The sequence below is a fragment of the Bufo gargarizans genome, chromosome 3 (genome assembly GCF_014858855.1).
Source record: "Bufo gargarizans isolate SCDJY-AF-19 chromosome 3, ASM1485885v1, whole genome shotgun sequence".
Classification (NCBI taxonomy): domain Eukaryota; kingdom Metazoa; phylum Chordata; class Amphibia; order Anura; family Bufonidae; genus Bufo; species Bufo gargarizans.
In genome coordinates, this window is record NC_058082.1 from 98,600,702 (window position 1) to 98,625,981 (window position 25,280).

The 25,280-nt window shown below is 47.1% G+C and overlaps 1 protein-coding gene across 2 annotated transcripts in view; it reads left to right on the forward strand.

Moving 5' to 3' along the window:
- HDAC7 (histone deacetylase 7) overlaps positions 1–25,280 on the forward strand; it is a 346,419-nt gene that overhangs the window by 143,229 nt on the left and 177,910 nt on the right. For both annotated transcript variants that reach the window (XM_044286038.1, XM_044286041.1), the window contains exon 3: positions 17,215–17,281. The gene's annotated coding sequence lies outside the window, so the exon portion shown is untranslated. The remainder of the gene's footprint in view (positions 1–17,214; positions 17,282–25,280) is intronic.

Genomic DNA, 25,280 nt, shown 5'->3' on the forward strand with positions numbered 1-25,280 from the left:
TACTGCTTTGCACACTCTTGACATTCTCTTGATGAGCTTCAAGAGGTAGTCACCTGAAATGGTCTTCCAACAGTCTTGAAGGAGTTCCCAGAGATGCTTAGCACTTGTTGGCCCTTTTGCCTTCACTCTGCGGTCCAGCTCACCCCAAACCATCTCGATTGGGTTCAGGTCCGGTGACTGTGGAGGCAAGGTCATCTGGCGCAGCACCCCATCACTCTCCTTCATGGTCAAATAGCCCTTACACAGCCTGGAGGTGTGTTTGGGGTCATTGTCCTGTTGAAAAATAAATGATGGTCCAACTAAACGCAAACCGGATGGAATAGCATGCCGCTGCAAGATGCTGTGGTAGCCATGCTGTTTCAGTATGCCTTCAATTTTGAATAAATCCCCAACAGTGTCACCACTAAAGCACCCCCACACCATCACACCTCCTCCTCCATGCTTCACGGTGGGAACCAGGCATGTAGAGTCCATCGGTTCACCTTTTCTGCGTCGCACAAAGACACGGTGGTTGGAACCAAAGATCTCAAATTTGGACTCATCAGACCAAAGCACAGATTTCCACTGGTCTAATGTCCATTCCTTGTGTTCTTTAGCCCAAACAAGTCTCTTCTGCTTGTTGCCTGTCCTTAGCAGTGGTTTCCTAGCAGATATTCTACCATGAAGGCCTGATTCACACAGTCTCCTCTTAACAGTTGTTCTAGAGATGTGTCTGCTGCTAGAACTCTGTGTGGCATTGACCTGGTCTCTAATCTGAGCTGCTGTTAACCTGCGATTTCTGAGGCTGGTGACTCGGATGAACTTATCCTCCGCAGCAGAGGTGACTCTTGGTCTTCCTTTCCTGGGGCGGTCCGCATGTGAGCCAGTTTCTTTGTAGCTCTTGATGGTTTTTGTGACTGCACTTGGGGACACTTTCAAAGTTTTCCCAATTTTTCGGACTGACTGACCTTCATTTCTTAAAGTAATGATGGCCACTCGTTTTTCTTTACTTAGCTGCTTTTTTCTTGCCATAATACAAATTCTAACAGTCTATTCAGTAGGACTATCAGCTGTGTATCCACCTGACTTCTCCACATCGCAACTGATGGTCCCAACCCCATTTATAAGTCAAGCAATCCCACTTATTAAACCTGACAGGGCACACCTGTGAAGTGAAAACCATTTCAGGTGACTACCTCAATAAAGCTCATCAAGAGAATGCCAAGAGTGTGCAAAGCAGTAATCAAAGCAAAAAGTGGCTACTTTGAAGAACCTAGAATATGACATATTTTCAGTTGTTTCACACTTTTTTGTTATGTATATAATTCCACATGTGTTAATTCATAGTTTTGATGCCTTCAGTGTGAATCTACAATTTTCATAGTCATGGAAATAAAGAAAACTCTTTGAATGAGAAGGTGTGTCCAAACTTTTGGTCTGTACTGTATATAGCAAGTATATACTAATAAAAATGGATTGTCATCAATATTGCAATTAGGAGTGTAGCTAAGGGTTGGGATGTTCCAAGGTAGGTGCCTTTGGTACTACGTGAAGAGGAGATACCAACAAGCCACTTTTCCTTGGAAATTGTGTGGTATTTAGATAGAAGAATGGGGCAGCTAAGTGGACAAAAGACTAGCCATTGCTCTGCCGCACTTATTTTCCTAGGTGAACTTCTAAAATCCAGGAGGAGAATCACAATGTAGCTCCCCTATGAAAGAAGCTGATGTGAATGATACATTCTCGGTAAAGTGCTGCAGAATAGGTTGGTGCTATAAATGATCAATTATAATAATTATAATGATGAGGCAAAGGTACAAGGTTATATTCGAAGCCAATCTAATAAACAAGTTTCCATTTTTTGTTAAGTGTAATATTGGGAAATCTCCATCTATCCACTTGTTACCGTTTATGTTCACAGAGTTTCTCTAGTAGAGAGGTATTTTACATAAATTATTTTAAACTAAGGCTACTTTCACACAAGCGGTACAGCAATCCGACAGGCTGTTCCAACAGAGAACAGCCTGATGGAATTCTCTGGATCCAACATAGCCAGATAGTGCCACATGCCTGCCGTGAGTCATTGGAACAATCAAGGAAGCATGCACTATGGTCTGAGATGTGGACCAAACATGCCCATTTAAGTCTATGGATGCCAATGCCATCTGTGTTCTGTCAGTGGTTTTTCAAGATTCATGGGTAGAAGATGGAAATAATTTTTATCTAAGCAGTGTCCATGGAATACGGATGACATACGGAGGGCTGGGTTTTTCAGACGGGTTCTTTATGGACATCTTCATGAATAAAACATGAACGGATTTTCCACTGATGTGAAATAGACAAGGAAATGGGAACAAGACCTTAGGTGGAACTGCCAGGGAAGTAGCTGGTTATTACTATAGACAAGGGGTTTGCAGCACTTTCTGATTCACCGAATGGATGGACGTTGACGTGTCAGGCAAAAAATATCAGAGAACAAACACCCCCAGGCTTAGACTGGTCCACAGGGGTACAGATTGATCCCCCGGTGGGCCACTGAGCAAGGTGGGTCACTCATCTTCCAACCCTACACAAATGGCACATAACACAGTAGACTTAGTGCACTACATGTAGATAGGCAATGTACAGCACCTCTATCAGTTCAAATAAAAAACTGGGTAGAATATTTTGGAAACTACTATTATAGACACGTTCACGTGGCTGAGATGGCTTATAGGTACAGAGGCAGGAAATCCAGTGTCCTCTATCCTCAGGGACCTGTCTTCTCAAAGCTGCTGCAGGGACCCTATAATTAATCATCTTGTACCATCTTGCTTCTCTCTGCAGCTGTGTGAACAGGTAATACTTGTATGTATCTGTATGGTGGGCCCCCAAAATAAATTTTACTGGGGGCCCTAGACAGCCCAGTCCGACATTGAACACCCTGCAACTATTGCTGGATGAAGACAAGCTGGTGGTGGCAGCTTATCGGTCTGGGGATTGTTTTTGTGGCATTCTCTGGGCCCACTCATCGATGTGGAAGGCACTCTCAACCGATTTGGGCATAATTCTATCCTTGCAGATGACTTACACCCATACATGATGATTGTGTTCCCTGGATCGTATGGGATCTTCCAGCAAGACAATACAACATGTCACATGGCCCAGAAATGTCTGACACTGGTAGGAAGTACTACCCTGGACCCCTGATTCCTAAGACTTGAACCCAGTTGAGCATCTGTGGGACCACCTCTATTGTCATGTTTGCTTTATGGATCCTACCCCACGCACCCTCCAGAAGCTGTGGGATTCACTGCAGTCAGCATGGCTCCAGATACCTGTGACAACCTACCAGGACATAATTGAGTCACTCCCAGCCCGTCTAGCTGCTGTCCGTGCTGCACACGATGGTTACTGTGGATATTATTTGGTGGTCATAATAATACGACTTGACCATGTATATAAATATATATTAACTTGTGTTCCTGCCAAAAGAAATGCCATTATTACACTATTCTACTCGATGTGTGTGTTTTGTAGGCAGCCCAGGCTTGCCAATCAGATATAGTGTCTATTTACGGAAGTCAGCAAAAGGCTGCAAGTGAAGTAATGATAAGCAGTGTTTTGCTGGTGTACTTTTAATAAGGGTTACTCAATAACAGCAGGCAGGAAACAGACTCTCAACAGTGTTTGGGTTAATGGCTGGAGGAAATGCCAGGCTAGAAGTGACATAGGTAGGAGTCATTTACCTAAGGCAGGGGGTTGTGTGCACAGCTACACATGGGTACAGAGTATAGGACTATCTACGATGAATCTGTAGCCATTTTCCATTTTACTGCCCTTTTCTCATGAATTATAATGTCGGGTACTATTCTGGCACCGGTAGCGTTGTCAGAACTGAAGCTCAGGTGGAGGGTATGAGTGTAGCCCTCATTTCGCTGCTCATTAGGCAGATATTTAAGGACTATGCCAACAGATGAATAACGTCCAAAATATGCCATTATGGCAAAGCGAATAATTTAGTAGAATGCAGTTATTAACAGTGAATGATTGTACAGAGCTCTATAGTAGTGGTCCATGTAAACTCCCTATGTCAGCAGCTTTGTAGATGAGAGCTAGTAACATACTGGGTATAGACAGTTATGCCCAGCAGTGCTCACCATTGTATGTACAGGGAGTTGAGAAGGAAGTAATCGGCTAGTAATCGCTCCTCTTTTTATTGTTACGGCCCTCACAAAGTATCCACTAACAGTTTGCACCTGGATGCTGGAATTGTTTGATGCATGTCCTCACAAAAATGATATCACAGCACAAAAAAAACACAAAAGAAAGTGTAATAGAATAGAGGTAATACAAAATCAGCAAAAAAGTGCATATCGTTTTTGCATCAATAGCTCATGGTTTCCAAGATCTCGGTTCTCTTAATGCAGCGGGCCCAGGAAAGTAGTAGGGTAGTGGATAGGAGTGGTGGTAGTGGCGATGGTGGTGGCAGTAGTACCCATTGTGCAAGTCTTTACTCTAGCGCTCCCTAGGTCGTGCAGTGATGGGAGGGACGCTCCCTAGGTCGTGCAGTGATGGGAGGGACCGCTCCCCAGGTCGTGCAGTGATGGGAGGGACGCTCCCTAGGTCGTGCAGTGATGGGAGGGACGCTCCCTAGGTCGTGCAGTGATGGGAGGGACCGCTCCCCAGGTCGTGCAGTGATGGGAGGGACGCTCCCTAGGTCGTGCAGTGATGGGAGGGACGCTCCCTAGGTCGTGCAGTGATGGGAGGGACCGCTCCCCAGGTCGTGCAGTGATGGGAGGGACCCCACGACCACCCGACCACACTTTCTGTCCCTCAGGACACACCCTGGTATTGGGGGTCTTGTCTAGTGGTAGTTCGGGGTACCCTTGGTGTTAGTGACGTATCACAGGGCGCGAGACAGGGTTCCCTCATGGTGCGGTACAATGCAATTCTGCGGTGCCCATGTTGGCCACTGGCTCACTGCATTAAGTACAGGCAGAATGGAGCAGATATATCAAGACAGATTTATGTTGTGCCAGAATATTGTGACTGTGCCATTTTTATTTTGTGCCAAATGTTTGTCTCTTTATAAAGTGTTAAAGAGACAAACAACGTGGACAAAAAAGGTCAAACAATGTGCCACCAGTTTTCTGGTGTATATCTGTGACTTTTCCCCGCTCACGCCAGGTCTAAAAAAGCGGGCGTGGCATGGGCGGGATGGGCCAGCAGGCCCGTCTCATTTATGATTTTCTAAGCCTGTTTTAGACATGTATTAAGGCATTTGCCTGGATTTGTGGGAGGGGCTGAGGTCCGCCTCCAGCCTATTTAGGGCACCCCCCTTACCTGGCTCCTGCACCGTCTGAGGTCTGAGCTTTGTGAGAGGAAGTCGCTTGTTGGAGTTCTGAGGAATTTACCTACGAGCCGCTGATTTTCTGAGAGCTTTTGCGTCGCCGTCTGGGTCTGGTTTTGGAGCATTGCTGTTCTTTCCCAGCTTCACTCGGTTTCACTGTGGGTCGCATTTGCCCGTCAAAATGTGAGTTATTCATACGGGTCAGCAGGGCCTCACGGTTGCCCCAGTACTGGTTCAGCGCTTTTCATCATGACGCACCAATGTCACGGTTTCAATACAAGTCTCTAAGCATTTCTGTCTCACCTGGGCATGCATTCTCTGTCACATCTGCACCATCTCCGGTCTCACACTCTGACGCCATGCGGCATGGCCCCCCCTTTTTCTGTTGGTTCACACACGCTGCACCCAGGTCACGGCTTCTCACAGCGGCCACCGCCAGCTCATTTCTCAAGCTTTCTCACGTCTCCCCAGCAGATTCCGGTCAGCCCCGGTCGGTCCCAGCCCCATTCCCCGGTGGGATCACCCCCCATCCTCCATCAATTAAGCCCCCCCTTCCTCCCCCGTTCATGTCCACTTCACCAGGCTGGCGCTCTTACAGACAGATAGTATGGCCCCATGCTGATGGCAGAATCCGGCATAGAAGACAATTCACCAAGGTAAACAAGTAGCCAGACTTTCCTTGCTTGTTGCTGCCTCCTCTCCACTCATTGTCTCACTCACGTGGGAAGACTCTCACCTCCTGACCCGCGGCCTCCTGCCTGTTGCCGCTCCGCTTGCGCGCGGCCAATGGCGCCCGGCCGCGTCCTGGGGCCTGCTCTGCGCATGCGCGGCCGGGGTTCTGCGCATGCGCAGCGATTTTTTCGGCGCATGCGCGGTATCCCGGCGGCCGTGGGCGGACTCCGGGCGCATGGGTTCGCCGCCAGGGGGTAGTCACTGATGTCGCTCCCTGCGGCCACCATCAGTCAGGCCCCCCTCTTCCTCCCCCGTTCATGTCATCAACAGGCTTGCGCTCCCCGCCGCCTCCTGCGCACACCACACCCGCACACGCTCATCCCCCCCCCCCCCCCCCGGTCATGTACGGGCGGCTCATTTCACCGCGGCCCTGTCGTCCCCTCCCCGCTACCTCCTGCTGGATCACCACTCCTCCTGCCGCGCGGCCGGTGGCGCCCGCCCGCGTCCTGGTGCCTGGTCTGCGCATGCGCGGCCGGGATTCGGCGCATGCGCGGCGATTCCGTCGCCGCGTGCGCGGTGTCCTGGCGGCCGTGCGAGCCGCATCTGGTGCGGGGGGCATGCCGGCGGTCGACAGGAGAGCCTCCCAGCACGCCCCACCATCATACTCCCCAGCAGCCCCCCCTGTTCTCCATCATGGGCACTACCATCATCATGAAGCCAGTAATTTGCATATTCACAATCATCCTCCTTATCTGTGTTCACCAGGGATTCATCATGTCCCACGGATTGCAATGGATTTCAGTACCAAATGTGAATCTCATCAATTGAACCGGCAGTGTGATGCATGTTTTATTCCCCTTTTGTTAATCAGATCAATCAGGGGGCAACAAAAAAAAAAATTAAAAAAAAATTCACATCGCTGCTTCACACACAAAGGGACAGGTGGAATGGCTGGGGCACGGTCCCAATGCGCCATCCAATTGCAGACACGCACTTTCACCTGAGCATGGCCACACGGCACGCACCGGCCCCCCCTTTCATACCAGGCGCAAGCTGTCATTTCACGGACAACCGCCATGATCCTCCCGGTCATGCACATGTACTACATGCTTTACACTTTTTTCACACTTTGTCATATCTACCCCCCCCCCCCCTTTGTGTTTTAGGTGGTTTACCCATACTGTTACACTACCGTGTAGCCGGAGTATTTTTCTTGGTACCAGGTACGTTCACCTGCTCAGTTACCAAAATCTTCCTCACATTTCGGACGGTCCCGTTAGGGTCAGCGTGCTGGCTTTAGGGGCACCATCATCCCACTAGGTACCCCCCCTTCTTTGGCTTCGCCAGCAGTTAGTGGTCCCGCGAGGCCGACACCCCGCCTCAAACGTACGGAGGCACCTGCCCAACGCGCCATCTCGTTAGTAAGCCGCCTCGCATGTTGCATAGAGAGGGCCTCACCTGTCACTCCCTTCCCCTAGTCCTGTCTTACAGTCACCGAGAGGCCAACGATCCTGCCGCTACCACGAGTGGCCTCATTATCCCCTCGCGCCAAATCATAGGTAGAGCCTCTCAAAGCCGCTTGGCAAATAGCAGGGCCTCATCTGTCACCATGCAAATGTAATTTTTTCGCCGTTCGGCCTAGCTAGCCAGCACGTTCCTGCGTGGCCTCAAATTAATCAACTTTTTTATTGTAGTATGTCACTGGATGGGTTAGAAAACTTCTCCCTACCTAGCACCCCGGCTAGATCTGTCACTGCTACTCCGGGAGACGATCTAGCCAGTCCTGCGTCCATCCGGTCCTGGACGGTTCCACGCATCACGGCGGAGTTAAGGAAACGTCACGTTCCCTTCCCTGCCACGGCGAGAAAGGCAGAGCTGTTCCGGCTGCTGCGCGCATCATCCAATCCTGGGGTTGCGGGGGAAGGACCCAGCCAGTCCGGCACCGGGGACATCCACGCCATGCTGGCCTCTCTGATGACATCCATGTCAACAGTCAATGCCAGGCTGGAAAGGCTAGAAGCGGTCACCACGACCCTCTCCTTGGCGGGTCCACCACCTGCAGCATCACCAGCACCGGAGGACCGGGAAGTCAACCCGGCGCATATGATTCCTGAGCACTTGAAACGGGATATCCTGGAAGGTAAGGATGTAAACCTGGCCTCCCTTCTGATTGCCTCCCAGGACGTGGTCGAGAACACGACGTACGCCTATGACGAGGTGTCAGTTGTAGTCAAGTCCAGGGATGCCCGGCTCAATAGGAAATTGACCATTCCCGAATTCGTTTTGGCCTTCGGAATCTACAGAGAGGTCATCTGTGCGGTCCACCCCGACAGAAGGGAGGAACTCGACCTCTACTTGCACAAACTGGTGGACTTGGGCAACAAATACGGAGGATCAGCATTTTATGACTATCACAGGTCTTTTTCGGCGAAAGTGGCGGGGGCTTTCTCCCAGTATGGAGTCCGCTCCAACTGGGCTAGAATTGACACGGTCATATTTTGCCGCCACTTCGCAGGCCTTAGGACCCCAGCCTGTGCGCATTGCTCCTCCACGGCCCACACCACCAATTTCTGCCCGAACACGTCGGTCAGACAGGGCCCCTCCCAGTCAGCTGGGCCCTCCGGGGTCCCGGAGAGACTGGCCCGGGACAAACTGGGCCGGCCGATCAAATTTCTAGGAAAATCTATGATTTGCAATAATTTCAATGAGGGGTCCTGTAATTATAACGGATGTAAATTGTTACATATATGCACCAAATGCTTCCGGGCACATGCCAAATCCATGTGTCCGAATAAAATGTTCACCAAACCGTATCTATCAACCATCAACGTGCCAGTTTTTACCGCGCTCATGTCACAGCACCCCTCCAGGCATCTCTCAGATTTTCTCATCGCAGGGTTGACAGAAGGATTTCACACGGGCATCCTGTACATGCCAACAGGCACCCTGGAGTGTCCCATTCTTTTATCCGCTCTGCACAACCCCACCGCCATTGACGCCCTCATAGCCCAGGAGGTAACAGAGGGTTTTGTGCTAGGTCCTTTCAAAACTCCCCCGTTCGCCACATGGCGCACCAACCCCATTGGCATCGTCACTGGGAAATCTTCCCAGAAACAAAGGCTCATCATCGACCTATCGGCGCCTCACGGGACGGGCAACCCCAGTCTCAACTCCCTCATTCCCTCGGAGGAATTCTCTCTACAGTACACCACCATTGACCACGCCATCACGGCCATCAGACAAGCGGGGGTGGGGGCATGGCTCAGCAAAACCGACATCACCAACGCCTTCAAACTACTGCCGATTCACCCTACCCTGTGGCACCTGCACGGCATCAAGTGGTCAGGGAAGTACTATTTTTTCTCCCGATTGACCTTCGGGTCCAAAAGCAGCCCGGCCATCTTCGACGTGTTTGCGGAGGCGTTATGCTGGTTGCTATTGAACATAGCGAGATGCCCGCTGGTTTTACATTACCTTGATGACTTCCTATTGGTGGAAGAAAACACTTCCCCTCCTTCCAGCCTCAGAGCCACCATCAAGCTGTTCAAGGAACTGGGGGTCCCCCTCTCCACCAAGAAGACAGAGGGGCCGGACACGATCATCACCTTCCTGGGTATCCAGTTGAATTTAGCTTTGATGCAAGCCAGCTTACCGTCCGGGAAGATCCAGGACATTCTCACCCACATAGATGGCTATCTTCAACTCGGCACCTGCAACCGCAGAGAACTACAGTCCCTGCTGGGCTCCCTGAACTTTGCCATGCGCATCATACCACAGGGTCGCTCGTTCATTTCACGGCTGCTGCACCTCTTCCCCTTGTTCCGACACGACTCACACAGATTGTCCCTGGATGCCCACGCTGCGGCGGATCTAGGTATGTGGAGGAGATTTCTGTCCACCTGGAATGGCAGGAGCTTGTTTCTCCCTCAGCTGTCGGACTCTTCCCCCTCCATCTGGTCAGATGCGGCATCTACCACAGGCTTTGCAGACATATTCGGGGACGACTGGCTGTGGAGCGGCTGGCCTCCTGAGGTCCAGGGTTTGGAAGGATTCTCCACTACCTCAGCACTTTTTGAGATCTATCCCATCGTAGCAGCTGCCGTGGCGTGGGGTCATTTATGGGCAAATCTGGCGGTCCGCTGCTACTCGGACAACCAAGCAACCTGCCAGATCATAAACAAGGGTCGTTCTAAATCCCTCACAATCATGAGGTTCATGCGAAGACTCACTTGGCTGGCCGCCTGCAATAATTTTTTCTTGCATTGTTTCCATGTCCCGGGGGTGTGCAATTCGGCTGCTGACAATTTGTCTCGCTTCAAATTCCAGGCATTTCATCAGGATCTCCCGTCAGCATCACCCTCTGCCTCCAGCACCCCGTCATTTCAGCAACTCATTCTGGACTAGAGGCCATCATGCGGCATAGCCAGTCTTTGGCCCACTTTTCACTATCAGTCAATACACATAGGACATACAACAGAGCGTTCACGCTTTTCAACAGATTCCTGGTAGAACACAACATCACGCACCCTTTCATCATGTCGTCTGTTTTGGGATTTGCTTCTTTTTGCCACCTCAAACTCAAAATGTCATACAACACCATCAAACTATATCTCACTGGCATTCAACATCACATGCTAATCTTGCACCCTAACTACACCAGCTTCATGGCCTCCCACCAAATCAAAACAATACTCAGGGGCATTCAGAAGACGGAACCCGCACGTCCAGCCCAAAGGCTGCCCATCGACAGTCATGTCTTCAAGGCGTTATCCGACCTGCTGGACGCCACGCCTTTTGATTCAAATACCAACGCTGTCATCAAGACCGCAATTTACTTAGCCTTCTACGGGTTCCTGAGGCCCGGGGAATTCACTACCACCTCCACGTCCCAAACCTCACCTTGTCTCCTCGTCTCCCACTTATCCAAACACCTGGATCATTACATCCTGACCCTACCTCAGTCCAAGAGTAGTCAGCATTCACCCGTCAACATCTCATATTACCCCACGCACAACAAATGGTGCCCGGTGAGGGTGCTGTACACCTACAGTCAGCTTCACAGGTTCCTACCCTCTCAACCGCTACTCCAAGTACATGGATCGGTGCTCACCACGACCACCTTCATGATCCATGTCAGGTCTTTTCTCACCCAACTGGGCCTAAACGCTGGCAGCTACTCGGGGCACTCCTTTCGCATTGGAGCTGCATCCACGGCCTCCAGTGCTAACATCCCTACCCATGTTATCAAGAAATTGGGACGCTGGAAGTCGTCCGCATACGCGCGGTACATTCCCAATCCAGCGCATGAGTTAAGAGTGGCTTTCCAAAGCTTGTCGGGTTGAGCTGTTTACATGTTTTATTGGTTACAAATAAACTGGTTATTTCCATTTTTGCCCTCTTCTTTCTTAGGCCTACCTCATCCTCGGTTTCGGCACACCACAACCGACTGCATTTCTTTCCCTGCATTCCAGGGCTCTTCTCTGTACTACCGTAAGCACCTAACACAAATAAAAAGGTCTAAATGTAAGACAACAAGGAAGCTGTCTTACATTTAGACCGGTGGTGGATGTGCAAGTAACTTTAAGATCCACCGCCAGCGCACTGGATTATTAAGACCGGCATCTAAAACGCCAGTCTTAATAAATGACCCCCTAATTTCGGCATCTAAAACGCCAGTCTTAATAAATGACCCCCTAATTTCTTGCATGTCATAAATGAAAATAAATTGTGGCAAATGCACTTCATATATTTGGCATAGCAAGCGTGTGACACAAACCTGGCGCAAATCAAGACATAATCCAGGTGCAGAGAGATTTCTGCTTTAGTATCTCCCAAGTACTACAGCATCAAAGACATCTCACCCAGCCAACTAGCCTCCTGCTATGTACTAATCGGCAAGAACCCAAAAACAGTTTCCTACAGATGGGTGTCTCTGGTTTGGCTGATATCCATTGTCATGGTTCAAGTCTCCTAAATGGGTTGAACTTTGTATACACCTATTGGTGGCAATATAGAAACACCTTTCTTTCTTCTAGAGGAGAGCTAATTTGCATGCTATATTCCCAGGGAGCATTGCCTTCAAAACTACCCACACCAGCTGGATCTTCAGGAGGAGAACCAGTATTCACTGACAGTTGCTCTTTTAGAGGTAATCTAAAACAATTGTAAACTGGGGACTTGCCTGTGCATGATACACTTGCAGCACCTCTATGTCTATTTGCACCTAGCTATTTGCTCTTTCAGAGGCGCGTAGCTAATTGCTTTACTGTGAACCTATAAGAGAAGATCTTGTGTTGTTTTCATAAAGCTTATGTTCTATCCACACTTGTAAAACAGAAGAAAGGAGGATTAGACCTTCTCCATGGAGCGAGCTGCCTGAGAAGCTGCAGCACATTGCTTATTTTTGTACATAGAGCAATCTACTGTAATAAACAAAGAATAAAATTCCTTAATCTTTCACCCCGGAGAAAAATTCATATAGATATTTGTTAAAGGTGTAGTGTATGTGGGGATTCGTTCTGGTAGGCAGCGTAGCGGACGCAGTATAAAGGCAATGGATCAGGTTTTAAATCAATCTTCAGTGTTTATTCAAACGCAAAACATAACACAACAGTCCTTTTTCAGGCTTGGTGCTTGTTCACACACAAAAAAAAACATAATAAAGTTCACCTGGTATCCTGGATGTCAGTTCACACCCGGCTGAATGCTCAGCCTCAGAAAGTCCACTTGCAGGCTATAAGGCCTGCTCGCCTGACACACGGTCTTCAGCCCTCAGTGCAAAGAGCTCCACTGTCAGAGGGAGGTAATCTACACAGCTGAGACTGCTGGCTGGGTTTTTATATCCCAGCCAAAACCCGGCCTGGAGCTTGGGGAGAAGCCACCCACCCTGCACTTTGGCTGCTCCCAGTAAGAGCCGGCCCGGATCGGCTTTACAGCCATACTAAATAACAACTAGTGTCAGTCAGGACTAACTGCCGCTGACACTTAAAATTACCGGCTCTTACCTCACTGAGGCCAGGAATCTCGGTGACGCATACCTATCAGGTCTGGAAGCTGTTATAGCTACTGATCTGCAGTCCCTTCCCATATACATCCCTAGAAGCAATACTTTGTATTCATCCCTGACTAAGCAGACCTACTGTAAATCACTTGCTTTTAAAATCAAAATCAAATGTAAATCCATGGAGAAGACTATATGGCTAAGTACATTGAATCAAACAATACCCAGTCCTATCAGTCTGTATCTATTACGAAACAGATGTGGATCCTCTGTGAACAGAGTTGCCTAAATGGCCTTCCTGATTTTCACCCTTTAACTAATATACAGGGATCTGGACTCTGTTGCAGGGGAACCACCAGGCCACTGTCTCTTGGAGTAGTCTCTGTTCAGTAGACTGCTGACTCACAGGGATCAGGAGAGACTGGTGTGGATTACCAAGTCATCATGCAAAATTATGGTCAGGAACAAGTCAAGGTCAGATCAGGCAGAAGTTAATGCAAACCAAAGTCAGTCTGAGCGTCAGGGCAGAAGTCAGTCCAGGCAGCAAAGGCTCAAATCCAGAAACAGGTAAAAGTTGGTACACAGGAGAGAAAAACTAGACAAGTAGCTCACCTTTGCAGAAAATTAGACAAATAGAACCTATTGCTTAGGCACCCTCTTACAGGGGAAGGTTCCTTAAATATCTTAGGGTGGCCAGCCATAGACTGGGAAGATTCAGGTGGGCATTTAAGAGCCAGAGAGAGCACGAGTGACTGTGAGAGACAGAGCTGGCAGGAAGCAGGCCTGACACTGTATGGGGAAGATGAAGTGGCAGAGAGGACCACCAAGGGAGCAGAGTAGGCAACCGGGTGAGTGGTCTGTTTAGAATGTATACAATTGTATCCTTTTCTCAGCTGACAGCAGGGCTAGCTACATGTATGTACAGGTTAGCAGCCTCTTAAAGGGGTATTCCCAAGTCAGGCATTTAGGCCGTATACACAGAACAGGTACTGATAGGTCCCACTTTTGTGCCTTGAACCTATGTGGAAGTCTGGGTCTTCCATGCTATGGATATCCAAGTTACTCGGCCGTTCCTGAGTAAACACCAACCAATGCCTCCTGATGCTGGCTCCCTGGCCTTTACTGACAACCTCACTAATCAAAATCTGAAATTTGGCTCTTCCAAACCTACTGCAAAAAAGTGGTGCATGCGCAATACATTCAAGCCCACTGCAGAGAGACTACTGTCTATTAAGTGGGTTCTTCAAGTCTATACCTAAAAAGACTCTTTCAGCTTATCTGTGTAGAGAAGACTTACCCTGCTGTCACTCTGTCAATTCCGCAATCATGGCTGGGATCCTGTGACCACCTGGCTGCGGGCTCTTCCTCTGATGTCACGGCTGGATATGCTCAATTTTCTTCCTGTTCAGCTACATCTACATTATGCAGCTGAACAGGAAGAAAATGGAGCACATCCAGACGTGCTATCAGAGGAAGAGTCTTCAGCCATTCAGGTGGTCACATAATTCCAGTCATGATATAAGTAGAGCACATCTGGTCGAGGCATGATAGGAAGACCCCACAGTCACGGTATAGAATCGGTGAAGTGACGGAAGGGTATGTACCGCTCACAGTGTCTCCTCTCTACCGGTTAGCTGAAAGAGGCTTTTTAGGGACAGGTCCAGAGAATCCCTTTTCATTGACAGCAAAGAAATATAATGGTAATGCTGAGGAATTGATACATAAAGTATATTAGAAATCTCTGGCGATTTTCATTTAAATAGTGATTAAACAGGAAAACCTAATTTGGAGAAGCTTGAGAATGACCTGTGGTTGGCACGAAGGGAAATCGCTAGGAAGTCATAAAGTCCAGCGGTCTGTCTAGACATAAGGGGACACAGCCACAGGAACATTGAAAAACATAATCCCAATTGATAATTTTGTTTATATCCTTTTTATCGCTGTGGATAAAATATAGAATTTCTGGAAACAGAAAGACATTTCTGGTATGGACTCCGCAGCTCAGACATGATTAAGATGAGCTGAAACATAATCAGCATTGTTCGAGATCAAATGTTCTTCTTGTACTTCAGTCATTACTCCATGACCGTCTGAGAGAAAGGTTATGATACAAATAAACCACAATGCCAGTCCGCTGAGGATACGTTTCCTCTCTCCTCCAGCCCATTGCATTGTTCAATGGATATATTATATACAGAGACTCTGGCGGGAGTCACACAACCAGGAAGCGAGATGTTTACAGGGCTCACTAAAAATAAATACGTGGAGAATGCGTCCAAGATGAGGGATCCAGCAAAGCCTTTAATCAGCGGGCATGTGAATAGCTAGATTGTTCTTTTACATCCATGCAATCTGTAACACATAAACAAGCCCATAGAGTTGATACTGTAAGGCACGCTTGGCTCTTAAAGTAACAGTAATAGGGTATCATTATGGTGAATGTAGCTAAACATCCGACATGTGTTATAGTACCTGGTTTCAGATGACCAATATGATTATAGGTGGGTGATACTGCCCCAATAAGCCTAAACATACCACCCTAGGATCCAGCCAGGTAATTATGGCTAAGACTGCCATGTGGACTGGCCATAGACCCTACAGGGAAATTTCCATGTGGGCCGATGTTCAGGGGGCCGCCCGAACCATCCTCACAGCCACGGACCCGGTACATAACAAGCTGATGCTCTCAGCATTAATGCTAGGATCATCAGTTACATATGCTCCTGGTACCTCCCTATATATATATATATCTATATATATATATGTATATATAGTCCTTAGGATATTGATACAGTTGAATACTGTGGTGAGGGCAGCAGTATTATGTGCTTCAATGTGGTATTTGTTTCTGCTGGGGTGGTATTTTGTGCTGCTCTACAGTATTACAGGCCCCGCCTACTTCTGTTGTCCCTACATACTTTTGTTGCTCCCAGTCAATTTGGACTCACCATCAACATGGGGCCATATTTATTTTTTATTTTTTTGAGCCACATATTCTCAGGATAGGTCATCAATATCTTGCCAGTGGGGATCTGACTCCTAATTTCCCCGCCGATCAGCTGTTGGGTGGGCCTGTGGTTCTCAAGCAACTGCAGCGTCCTTTCCTTGACTTGTGAGGTCACATCCATCAGTCACATGGCCTTTTTAAGTGAATGCCACGGAGCTGCATTACAAATACTGCAGCTATACGATGTCTGGACAGGTGTCACATGCGCCACTGCAGTCAATGACTGCCTGCAGCAGTGACAAGTGACACAAGTGGCATACCGGTCATTGGCTACAGCAGCACACATGACCCCTGTCTGTTCCAGAAGTTTACAGTGAGGGGCCTACAGTGAATAGAGCAGTGGACCATAGAGCTAGAACTAAGTGGTGGGGAGCATGTAAGTATGCTTGACTTGACAGGTCTGGTGGGGGAGAATTGGCACTTGCATATACTACATATTGGTGAGTGTTCCTGTCAGGCTGCTCAGCCATGATGGCATATCGTAGGCAGGATCTCACCATTACCATCAATTGTACAGCAGCTCTGCAAGTGGAATTAACCAGTCCTGCTCATATTCTAGGACAGGTTGCTGGCGGCCATTTTAAATCCTTCCTGAAGAACCCTTTTAAGCTGCAAGATACAGCTATGAGAAAGTGTGGTGCTATTTCTGGAGAAAAAAAAATCAAAGCCTTTATCTAATCGCAGGCAACCCCGATTTGTAAAACAATCCTGTAACTATAGCATCATCTTAATACAGAACAGAGCACATGTGAGCAATCTGTCCATTACGCTCCTTCTTTTGTATTCAGGCCCTTAAATGGGGGTTGGAAGGTCCTAAATAAAGGGGCCATTTCCAGTGTCTACTTGCTCATGTGAACAAATACTGTCACCTTTATTTTCGCTCTGTCTTAGATCTGTGCAGCAGCGTGAGGATTAGCGGGAGGAATGTTGGCTCCTTCCCTTAGTTCCATTCCTATGAGAAAAGATTTGCGTTATTAATACAGCTGTCAATGTCTATCACGTCCCTGTATGGTTCTCAACCATGTGCCTGCTCCTACAACTCTAAACTGGAGGCTGCAAATGTGAACACCGCGATGGAGAATTATTATGCAAAACATTTCTGTGGGTTGATTGCCTTTTTTTAAATAACTAATCGTGGGTCATTTGCATCTCAATATTATGTTTTAATGGGTGATGCTTGCGGTTTTATGCAGTCATGAGTCTGACACATGTATTATACTCCAGATATACTTGGAAGATGGAAGACATCTGTAGCCTGTGATTGTCAAGGCGAAGGCAACCTCATTAACAGGTAGATACTAGTATTAATAGTATGTTAAATGTGTAAAATAGACCTCTCTTCCTTGTACAATATGTGGATTTTGAGCAGATGAAGTAATGACTCTTATGGTCATTAAACATATTTTGGATATGCTCAAGTTCAGACATTCCTGGCATGTTGCCCCCTCACCGATTATGCGCTGGCAGAGCACAGAGTGGAAAGTATATAGTTCCTTAAAGGGTTGCCCCCAAAATATATCTTATATTTTTTAACCAGCACCAGGATCTGAATATTTTTGCAATTGCATGCAACTAGAAATATATTATAGCCAGTGAGTTATTCAATAGATGTATCTGTAGAGCGCCACCTGCTGTTTGGTCTTTTCCTTATTTCTCTGCCTACCTCAGTAACATTACTGAGGTGGACACACATGCTCAGTTCCATCCGTCAACTGCCATCAGCCAGATCTTCTTTTAGAAGTTGTGACAAAAGTCATGCCCTCTGAGAAAGCACAAAGCCAATAAGCTGTGGTAGGAGGAGAGCTGCAAAAGAAAGGACTTACCTCCTGAGCAGTTAGCCTGAAGAAAATCTAGTAGAGCAACTGGATCAATGAATGGGGGGAGCTCTGGATCCATGTGAGGTACAGGGCTGGTTCTAGCTTGAAAGAGACTGCCATGTACTATACAATTACATTACATCACATTACACTAATCATGAGGTAAGCCCTTTAAGTGTTCCTACAGGTTCCTATGAAAATTGTACTTCATGCTGGTAGAAGAGGCATTCTGCTATGTTTATATCGCAAAATGTCTTCTCTGTATATCAGCAGCTCCTTTGCGATTTCCTTATTTGTAAACTCATGGGGCAGATTTATTAAGACTCTGGTTTCATATGCCCATCTTAAAAAAAAAATTGCGAGAATGAATTACACCAAATTTAATAAAAGTCACACACAATTTGGACTATCCTAAAGTCAGGAAATGAAAGTATGAAAGTAAGGGGCTGGGGGCTGAGTACTGACACAGCCAGTGACAGATCTACTAGTGAAGAGCTTTTTGCAGCCTGCTATGTAGTGGAATAAATACAGGCTGCAGAAGCAATATGGCCCAGATTTTGTAAAAAAAATAATATATGTTTACCCTTAAGTACATGCAATTAAAAAAATTATCTAAAAGTGTTCATAGGGTGGTTTTGCTCTGCCCAAGGTGGAAGCAGCTTGATGAGCTCCACCAGATTTATACTTAAGGGATTATCCACACCTATAATGACCCCCCCCCTAATGCCCAGGCCCCTCATATACAGTTGCAAGAAAAAGTATCCCTTTGGAATTATATGGATTTCTGCACAAATTGGTCATAAAATATGATCTGATCTTCATCAGACAATCACAGTCTGCTTAAACTAAAAACACACAAAGAATTAAATGTTACCATGTTTTTATTGAACACACCATGTAAACATGCACAGTGCAGGTGGAAAAAGTATGTGAACCCTTGGATTTTATAACTGGCAGCAATAACTTCAACCAAACGTTTCCTGTAGTTACAGATCAAACGTGCACAACGGTCAGGAGTAATTCTTGACCATTCCTCTTCACAGAACTGTTTCAGTTCAGCAATATTCTTCTGATTTCTGGTGTGAATTGCTTTCTTGAGGTCATGCCACAGCATCTCAATCGGGTTGAGCTCAGGACTCTGACTGGGCCACTCCAGAAGGTTTATTTTCTTCTGTTTAAGCCATTCTGTTGTTGATTTACTTCTATGCTTTGGGTCGTTGTCCTGTTGCAGCACCCAACTTCTGTTGAGCTTCAGCTGGTGGACAGATGGCCTTAAGTTCTCCTGCAAAATGTCTTGATAAAGTTGGGAATTCATTTTCCCTTCGATAATAGCAATCCGTCCACGCCCTGACACAGCAAAGCAGCCCTAAACCATGATGCCCCCACCACCATACTTCAGTTGGGATGAGGTTTTGATGTTGGTGTGCTGTGCCTCTTTTTCTCCACACATAGTGTTGTGTGTTTCTTCCAAACAACTCAACTTTGGTTTCATCTGTCCACAGAATATTTTGCCAGTACTGCTGTGTAACATACAGGTGCTCTTGTGCAAACTGTAAACGTGCAGCAATGTTTTTTTTGGACAGCAGTGGCTTCCTCTGTGGTATCCTCCCATGAAATCCATTCTTGTTTAGTGTTTTACGTATTGAATATTCGCTAACAGGGATGTTAGCATATGCCAGATACCTTTGTAAGTCTTTAGCTGACACTCTAGGATTCTTCTTCACCTCATTGAGCAGTCTGTGCTGTGCTCTTGCAGTCATCTTTACAGGACGGCCACTCCTAGGGAGAGTAGCAGCAGTGCAGAACTTTCTCCATTTATATACAATTTGTCTTACCGTGGACTGATGAACAGCAAGGCTTTTGGAGATACTTTTATAAACCTTTCCAGCTTTATGCAAGTCAACAATTCTTAATCGTAGGTGTTCTGAGAGCTCTTTTGTGCGAGGCACGATTCACATCAGGCACTTCTTGTGAAAAGCAAACCCAGAACTGATGTATGTGTGTTTTTATAGGGCAGGGCAGCTGTAACCAACACCTCCAATCTCATCTAATTGATTGGACTCCAGTTGGCTGACACCTCACTCCAATTAAATCTTGGAGATGTCATTAGTCTTCTAGGGGTTCACATACTTTTTCACCTGCACTGTTAATGTTTACATGATGTGTTCAATAAAAACATGGTAACATTTAATTATTTGTGTGGTATTCGTCTAAGCAGACTGTGATTGTCTATTGTTGTGACTTAGATGAAGATCAGATCACATTTTATGACCAATTTGTGCAGAAATCCATATAATTCCAAAGGGTTCACATACTTTTTCTTGCAACTGTAGGTTATACTTACCCCGTTCCCCGACACCTGCGTTTCTTCTGATCTCCGCATGGCCACAGCTGCATCTCCCCATCGCGCGGATCAAAACATCCGGCGACAGAGAGGGGGGGGCAGCCAATAGCAGGCTTTGACAGGTACGTGGCTCTCTAGCATCACCCGCGATGCTAGGGAGGCTCATCCCTGTAGCGGCCTGCTATTGGATCCTCCCCTCGTCGCCAGATGTTTTGAGCCGCGCTACAGGAAGATGCAATGTACGCAGTGCAGAGATCCAGAGGGAGCGCGGGGAGCGCGGTAGGTGTAATCTGTATGAGGGGCCCAGGCATTAGGGAGGTCATTATAGGGGTTGGATAACCCCTTTAATCCGGGGCAATCCCTAATCCACAAAACCACCACGTATAACATGACAGTGTCTCCTTGAAACAGCAAGCACTGCTGTACATCATGGGTTGCATATTTCTCCCCTAGCTCCTTGTGACCTACAGCTTAGCACACCAACAATTCCCCATATGCCTGGAGCACCAGCTGTAGCTACCAGCACATAGGATGGCCCTAAAGGTGTCCATAGGCTTCCATAAATATACAATTAGCTTTAGAAACATACTGTAAAGCAAGTGTTACTCATCTATAAATGTAATATGGGTGTGTTAGTGAAGAAATATAACTATTTCATCAGTATTTCATGGGGACTATATATCTGAACACATTCATTTGCCTATAGTACTTTCCTGTTTGTTTCACTATAATCAAAACATGTCAGGTACTAGTCATCCTACTGAATCTACATAACTCGATGTTCCACGCCACTTGGTCCACTTGAAAATATATGTGTAAGTTTCCTACTAATCACCTTGGTAAACAGTTTGTACTAAAATTGTACAGCACTAATGAATCAGACGGTTAGAACAGGAAATGAGGAAAAATGCTAGTGTGTTACATTACACAATCACACCCATAAGGTTTCAGTACACTTGGCTTGGATCCAGCTTGAAGAACACTTCATATAAGAAGCACAAAGTAATAGACCTTGATTTGTTTCACTTTACTATAGCAGAGGTTTCATTTTGGAGAGGCCCAAATCTATAAGACAATAAAGACTAGAAAAAAAGCAAGGAATTGGGTAAAGAAGGCAAAAAAACATTTTCCTCAACTTCTTCAAAAATTAGATAAAAAGAGATCACTTTAGCTATTCTACTCATTAGCTACCTCTCACAAATAGAATTAGGGAGAACCAATGACACAGTGGAGGCTCCAGTGTTATGGTGTTTCACAGGTAGAACCTTTTTTCTGGCTCTTCTATATTGATCGCTTAACCTCAGGATAGGTCATGTGATCGGTGGGAGTCCAACTCCAGCCACTATTTTTCATCGATGGTTGGAAGAGGCCGTGGTGCCCCAGTGAACAGTGTGGCACTGTCTTTTGTATAACGATTGTACTTAGTATTGTACTTTGAATGGGACTGAGCAGCAACTAATCCATGTGGCCAATGAACGTGACTGCACTGGTCTAGGAAGGTCGCGGTGCTTACCAAAACACTGTGGCCTCTTCAAACAGTAGATCGGTGGGAGTGTCAGGAATCAGGCCTTCTCTCATCAAATGGTATTGACTAATCCGGAGGATAAGCCTCCATATAGAAGACATAGAAAACCACTTTAGAGGAGCTGTCCTATTAGGGCAGTGGTTCCCAAACTTTTTCAGCCATGGGAACTGCCTGGTAACCCCACTGATAAATCCTTACCTGTTATTCATATTTCTGAATCAACCATAGTGACCAGTCATTCATAGCTATGCCACTATAAGAGAGGTGCAAATGACCATGTAGTCAGACGATGTCATCAGAAGTGTGCAGTGGATATATGAATGTACAGCTGCTAGTGGCTACTGTCCAGTCTACATTATTCAATAGACCCTACTGCAGAGGACACTTTGGGGAATCAATATATCAGGACAATCCCTGCTAGGGTATACAAATGTATTGTAGCAGGATCCCCTGTAACATCCTAAGTGAAGACCTACAAACAACTGCCCTAGTTATGGAGGACTCGGCACAACCATGTGCAACAAAGAGGGACGTAGATATAGGGGGTGCAGGGGTAGCAGTCACTATCAGGCCCTGGAGCCTGAGGGGGCCCAAAGACCCTTGTGCCAAATAGGTAGACACTGGTATTATAGAAAGCGCATGCTGGTCAAGTTACACCTCTGGCTGGAGGCAAGGAGTTAGGTCAAGAATTTGGCATGGGGGGGTGCTATTTAAATTTTTGCCTCAGGCAGCACAAAGGCTTTGTGCTTCCCTGCCCCTGGCCACAAAGCACTGAGGAAAGGGGGGCCCAAGTTGAACTTTTGCACCAGGGCCCATGAGCCTTTAGCTACGCCCCTAGCTACATGATTGCCCACTAGTTTCAGTGGACTCTATTTATTACCTCCTGTGCCGTTTCCCTGGGAAAAGATTTGGGACATCCCCTTTAAAGGGATTCTGTAGACTAGCACTATGTTTTCTAGGCACATTTTGATTAGGTTTTTATCATATATTTAGGACTTTAGGGAATGGGTATGCAATTTACAAATTATTTTCTATTCACAGTATTTTAGTACAGTGGATATCCTGTAAAGATCCTTCTTCTCTAGATATGACATTTGTAACACAAAAACTAAAGCAACAACCAAACCACTGACTCCATGCTGTAAAGCGCACAGTCAAGTCACATTATTCTGACCACTTCCTACTTTCGACGTCGGCAGAGCATAGTTCATGTAGGAGGTCACGTGAGCTGGCTTGGTGGGTATATAAGGTGTGTGATAGACCGTCTACACACATATCCCTCATTGATGTCATGGGTAAAAAGGTGCGATTTATCACAGTTGAAAAAGGGATGATCATTGGCTTTCAGGCCAAGGGTGGCAGTATTAATGAAACTGGGCAGTTTGTGAACTGTTCACGTGCAGCTTACCAATACCAAGCCCAGAGCTGTACATTGTATTGCAGTTTAAAATCATTCAATTGAACGGGACTGAGCTACACCTAGGCCACATGAGCAATGTACAGTGATGTTACTGGCCTGGGAAGAGGCCTAAGCACTCACAGAGTACCACGCCTTGTCAAACAGCTGATCAGCGGGGGTCCCGAGAGTTGGACCCCTGTGATCTGATATTGATGACCTATCCTGAGGATAGCCCATCAATATTAACTTCCAGTTTTCACTACCATAGCTATTCTGTGTGATTTGGCCAGATTGGCTAGTCTTAGCACCCACCACCTACAATAAGCCTTCGGGTACTTTCACACTAGCGTTAAAATGTTCCGGTATTGAGTTCTGTCCTAGGGCTCAGTATCAGAAAAAACGCTTTCGTTTTGTCCTATTGCATTCTGAATGGAAAGCATTCTGTTCAGTATGCATCAGGATGTCTTCAGTTCACTTCTACGGTATTTGACTAGAGAAATTTTCTCCGGCCAAAATTCCCGAACACTTGCCGGAATGCCGGATCCGGCATTAATTTCCATTGAAATGTATTAATGCCAGATCCGGTACCAAGTGTTCCAGAAAAACAGATCTGGTTTCCCAGTCTGCGCATGTGCAGACCTTTAAAAATGTGAAAAAAATAAAATACCAGATCAGTTTTTCCAGATGACACCGGAGAGACGGATCCGGTATTTCAATGGATTTGTCAGACAGATCTGCATCCGGAAACAAATGGTATCCGTTTGCCCATGGATTTCTGGATCCGGCAGGCAGTTCCGGCATATCTAAGTACCCTTAGATATGTTTGATCCTGTTAATCCTGTGGCCTGATCGATGTATATGGCAAGGCTGATAAAAGTCATAAAAAAATGTATTAAAGGCCATCTGTCAGCAGATTTGTACTTATGGAACTGTCTGACCTGTTACATGTGCTCTTGGCAGCTGAAGGCATCTGTGTTGGTCCCATGTTCATATGTGCCCGCATTACTGAGAACAATGATGTTTAAATATATACAAATGAGCCTCTAGGAGCAATGGGGCGTTTCCATTACACCTAGAGGCTCTGCTTTCTCTGCAATGGTCGCACCCCCTGCACTTTGATTGACAGGGCCAGACGTGATGATATTTCCACTGCCTGGCCTCTTCTACTCTGAAATTAGGAAGCGTGTTTTATGCACTAGAGTGCTATGGGCCCCATGGCAAACTTTGGATCGGGCCCCTTTCCCCACGCTGTGCCCGGTCACAGCCTCTGTGTCAGCAATTGTCACACCCCTGGTCTCTCATCGCCCAGTAATGCCCCCAGTAATGTATCTCTCTGCCCCCAGTAGTGTTTCCCACTGTTCTTAGTAATGTCCCCAGTAGTGCCCCCCACAGCCCCAGTAGTGCCCCCCACAGCCCCTAGTAGTGTCCCCCACAGCCTCAGTAGTGCACCCCACTAGTGCCCTTTCACAGCCTCTAGTAGTGTCCCCCACTGCCTCCAGTAATGGCCCCAGTACTGTCCCCCACAGCCCCAAGAAGTGCCCCCCACAGCCCCTAGTGGTGTCCCCCACAACCTCAGTAATGTCCCCAGTAGTGTCCCCCACTGCCCCCATTAGTGCCTCCCACAGACCCTAGTAGTGTCCCCCACTGCCCCCAGTAATATCCCCAGTAGTGTCCCCCACTGCCCTAGTAATGTCCCCAGTAGTGTCTCCCATAGCCCCTTGTAGTGTTCCCGTCTGCCTACAGTCTTTGTGTAACGGGGCCCAGCATTTTCACTGTACTTAATGCCGGGCCCCGTCAGAGCGCTCATCTCACCTGCATGATATGCACTTCTCCAGTCTCTAGGCCTCCAGCATCAGGGCCCGGCGCTGCCACTAGTCACACATTAAGCAGGTGGGTGAAGCCTAACCTACGTTAGTCAGGCTCTGCCCACCTGCTTAATGTGTGACTAGTTTTAGTGTGGCAGCACCGGGGCCTGATGCTGGAGGCCTAGAGACTGGAGAAATGCATATCATGCAGGTGAGATGAGCTTTCTGATGGGGCCCGGCATTAAGTACAGTGAAAATACCGGGCCACGTTACATGTGACCGCCATCGTTACGCTCCTGTGCATAGGGCCATTGTCATTCTGCAAGAGAAAGGAGACTTCTCAATAATGTTGCCACTGCAGAGGAAGCTTTCTTTTGGCATCCTTCAAATCTAAATTCAG